The sequence below is a fragment of the Lolium rigidum genome, chromosome 2 (genome assembly GCF_022539505.1).
Source record: "Lolium rigidum isolate FL_2022 chromosome 2, APGP_CSIRO_Lrig_0.1, whole genome shotgun sequence".
Classification (NCBI taxonomy): domain Eukaryota; kingdom Viridiplantae; phylum Streptophyta; class Magnoliopsida; order Poales; family Poaceae; genus Lolium; species Lolium rigidum.
Window position 1 is genome coordinate 183114464 of NC_061509.1, and position 4786 is coordinate 183119249.

At 42.8% G+C, this 4786-nt stretch overlaps 1 long non-coding RNA gene across 1 annotated transcript; it reads right to left on the minus strand.

Moving 5' to 3' along the window:
* Positions 1-2951: 2951 nt before the first annotated feature.
* LOC124687803 lies at positions 2952-4551 on the minus strand. The gene is made up of 3 exons (XR_006998312.1): positions 4451-4551; positions 3687-3723; positions 2952-3208 (listed from the first exon to the last, which is right to left on the minus strand). It is a non-coding gene; the product is annotated as an uncharacterized LOC124687803 (long non-coding RNA).
* Positions 4552-4786: the final 235 nt, after the last annotated feature.

The following is a 4786-nucleotide window of genomic DNA, read 5'->3' on the forward strand; positions in this document are numbered from 1 at the left end:
GGATCGGCTCTTTGAGCCGATTCACAGGACAACCTGAGAGCCGATCGAGGCTCATATTTAATGTTTACGTGTATGCCATGCAGGAAATCACCTTCCTGACCAGGTATAGGTCAGGTGGCACGCCCTTGCACCAGCATCGGACGTGCGTGCCGGAGTCTTTGCGGGCCGTCGCTCGGAGGGACCAGGGCCAGCCGCAGCCCTAAGTTGCTCCCGGCTCTCCTGTGTTGCCCGTCGTTGCTCGCCGGTGGGTTTCTGACCGCAACACATTCTGGCACGCTCGGTGGGACCATCTTCGACATCAACCGCATCGCCATCTACACCTGAGATGGCGGACGGCACCCCAGTCACGTACGAGGATCTGACCGAGGAGCTCAAGAAGAAGTATGACGAGGTCAAAGCGATCCTCGAAGCCGACCTCATCGGCTGCTTTCACATAACCCGCTCACATGGCATCAGGTGGAAAGGGTTCTCACCTGAAGGCGCGCTCGATGGAGTGGACCTGTCCGCCCCGTCCGAAGAACGCACCAGGTCCCTGCGTCAGGAGATTAACTTCATGGTAGCTCATTCGCTACACCGCCACTCTGAGAACCTGGTAAACACTTTGGAGCGTGTTGCTCTTCGGGTGATCTAGGAAATCATGAGACACCAGTACTCTCCGTCAGGACCAGCTCTCGGGACATACCAAGGAGAGATGCCACTCCAGTCCCGTCCACCGCTGCCATTCGCGTTGGCAGCACCAGAAGTGCCGAATTCACCGGCATACGTCGTCTACAAGATCGGTGGTGACCCTAGTGACTACCAGTTCTTGCACGAGGTGCCTAAGGAGATCCCTCACGGGTACACGTGCACATACGTGCCATACTGCGGTAACTGGGCGCTCACAAACCAGGCCGCGACAGCAGGGACTTCTGGAACAACAGGAGGAACTTCGGGAACGGATCTTGAGAAGCAGACGTGGCTAGCTAAATATGCCACTCCGACAAACCTCCAGAGCTCAGCTCCTGCAGTTGGCTCAGAGCTGGAAAAGCAAGCATGGCTGGCTAAGTATGCCACCCCGGCGAATCTTCAGAGTTCGGCTCCTGCAGCCAGCACCGCGGATCAGATCAGTACCATCCTGAGAGACCAGTTCGGCATGGTGCCGAAAAGGAGGACAATCGGCTATTCCAAGCCACTAGATGACCGGTTGCGCTATCGCGCAAATGGCGGAATTAGGTCAGGATTAAAATCATAAGTTTTAGTTTATTTTAATATTAAGAATTAGCCAAAAAAATCACTGGTTTAGTATATCACATAAACACTATTCCATCGATGTGTTGCACGAAGATATGACAATTTATTACGGTATCACACTATTTTTCTCAGCTATTATGCTTTTGTATAAGCTACTCCACCATATTATGGTTATTGTACCAAAAAAGGTAGCATCACAAAAGAAGCATAAAAGGATAATTACTATTGCAAGAAGTCGGTTTGAGATTTTAAGCCCCTTAACCGATACCACGGGAACCAAAACTATTACAAATATTTGCCTCACATAAACAATTTGCATCACTATTCTCACCTGATACCCCTCACCTCCATCCCGATTTGCGTTAAAACGGTTGTTCCTCTTAACCTATCTCTCGACCACCTCCCTCCATTCTCTCCACCCATCCACGACATCCGTTGCTCGCCACAAGGCTTACCTAACACTTGATAGAGGACAAACCATATTGAACATTTAAGAATCTTAAGATAGCAGTAGGAAATTTTAAAGAAATGTATTTCAGATCATCCTCTTCGAGGAGCCGCTTGACACGAGGGCGGCGACGCATCAGGCGGTGGTCAGCCGTTCCATGAAGGCACGCAGCTACAGGGAGTTGTTGTGGAGGGAGACGCCATGGTGGCGACATGCAGGAGGATGGCAAAGCTTCTAAAGTCAATGGTGAATGCAAATATAAATTTCTTCTATAACTAAAGCTGACGTTTGTTTACTTCAAGTTTCCTCACTTTCAAAGCGAGGCGATGGCATCAGCGGCGTATCCCGCGCACTTTCGAACGGATTGACCTCACTTTCAAACTGAGGCGATGGCATCGGCAGCATGTCCCACTCACTTTCGAACAATTGACCACCACAGATTGACCATATCTTTTAAGATTAATCGGTTTATTAGAAAATCCATTTTAAAATATATAATCCACCAATAATTTAGTGGCCACGGAGAACTGAACACGATTGAATTTAAATGGTTCCCACGATGTCATAGCTGCAAATTACAATCTATTACTATATAAGTGAGTGATTTTGTTAATTCAACAGAAAATGGAATAGAACTCAAGGAGATATTAAGCACAAATTATAGCAGAGTGCAGTCTAAACACGATATCTTTAAAAAAAACTTCAGAAAGGCCATAAGTCGAGTAAAAAAGTTTAACAACAGGCCAACAGTGCATAATCAAGCGAGGCCCCAAACAGGTATAATCATGAGCTATGAATAATACATTACGCAGTTCACCACATCTCTTGTATCTTTGGAGAGTGAGGCTGAGCCGCTTCTCAGCTCCATCAGGATAACCCCTGAGGCGAATGTGTTGACCTAGACGTACACGACGCCGTCGAGAGGCCCTATGTCGACGACAACATCGACAACATTAGAGCTGTAATCGAGCATTCTTTGCTGTAACAGATTTACGGATGTTGTCGAGTTATTAGGCATTTTGATGTAAGCATCATATGCTCACAATGAGTCTAAAGCAATCAGGATAGTTGTTTAAATTGGTAAGCACAAACAATGAAAACAAATAATGCGATGTCCCTATCTTGATTCCATCCTTTGTCACTTTATTTGCAAATTTACAGTATTGTCTAAAAATTGTGAAGCACATGCATACATAGCACTGATTAGCAATATATACAATATCAAGTCTACTCAAATAGAAAATCAGCCGCTGATAATTAATATTATACATGAACCAGTTCCATTAGTGTACACAAAGATTGAAAATACAAGTGGAGGAAGAGCAAACTGACTTCGTACATCGGTACATGATTTGGCCGTTGTCATGGAAGGATGCTCCCTTGGCTGATCCGGGTAAGAGAAGGGTGGACCGATCTCATTGTGCGCCTTCTTCAATCCATAAAACGATGGAAGGATGCTTGCCTCACAAATTTGGGTAAGAGAAGGCTGGGATGCGCCTGTTCTATGCCTTCATCCATCCATACCACGTCCTACAGTCATGAAGAAACCAACCTGAGTATGGTTCTTACAATTAGAAGAGAAACAGAATAGTTACACGAGTATTTTCTCTAATGTAATTCCCGGTGCATATGTTACCCATCAAAGTATGTCAAATCTTCATTAGGTTATTGCATAATTTATCGTGAAAGAAGAAATGTTTCTACGGGGTAAAGACTTAAGAAAACAAAGGAAAACATTTAAGACCTTAAGAAAGGTCTATTAATAACAAAATAATCATCCCGGGAGTCTCCAACATTTGTGACAAAGAGACAAAATAATCATCCCAGATCCCACACTGGTTTTGAGTACTTGTCAGATCCCAAGAACTCACTGTCCAAACTGACAGAATTATCTGCGCGATACAAAATTGGGAACAAAACATATAAGTAGACACCATGCTTTCCACCTAAGGAGACAAAATAAACCTAAAGGAAACAGTAGTTTGGCTAACAACATAACATTACTAACCTGGTAAGCAGTACAGACTTTTTCATTGCATATAGACCTGGTAATCCAATCATCTTAGTTAATGAAGAGTGACTTCCATTCCCTAATGCAAAACTAAGTGATGATTTTTTTAGAAAATTAGTAGAAAATTATTCGCGTATATACTTGAATCTGACTATAAAAGAAAGCAAAATATTTGAAACAGTTTCAACGAAACTACTTTACAACTGTGGTGTTAAAAGTTAAAAGTAAGCTAAAAAGAAAAAGTAGATTTATCTTATTGATGTTTTTTATTATCTCCGAAAAAAAGAAACTTGCACTGAGTTTGGTGTCGTAGTCCTATCTGAATTATTTCAAGGTAAATGTTTTCCTGAAAAGTGTCAGTGTAACGGGAGAACCAATATTTACACTGAGTTTGGTCGATAAATTCTTGTAGCACCTTCTGTGATAGTTCGCTATGTTCAAAAAACAAAGGGAATAAATCTCTGGGATAGAAGTTTGAAAGCAATAGCATATTCATTATGGACATAGACACACTGCAAAACCTGGCATGATGGAAATATATCTTGGGAATGGGATTTTGTGCCTAACTAATGTATTTGCTTTTTTTAACTGACTGGTGTACTTGTTATGACTTATAACACACGATAGAGGTATCAATCTCTGCAAGTGAGCAAGGCTGCGTCGGACATGGATTGATGTTCTACACATGTAGTAAAGTTTCACTTAAATTAGATTTTGCTAAAACATACAATCTAAATAGTAAAGAACCTTGACAAACTTACCATATTCAACCGATCAGAATACACAACCAGGATGATCCCAAAACGCATCCACTCCTGGTCTCTTGGACGGATAAGCTCTTCAGCTGATGCCAGCGAGTTAACCTCGTAATAGGAACCGTACATGAAGATAAGACCTTACAGAGAACAACCTGGTAGACAGAGACAAGAAAGGGAACAAATCAGTATAACACAGTGATATTGAAGAAAACCATCTCACTGTATCAGGAAACAAAAGGAGGGCTGTGAAAAGAACGGAACATATAGAAACAGAGCACTGTAAGCTAGCAGAACAGAAAAATAGAAAACTATATATATACATCAAGTAATTAGATGAAT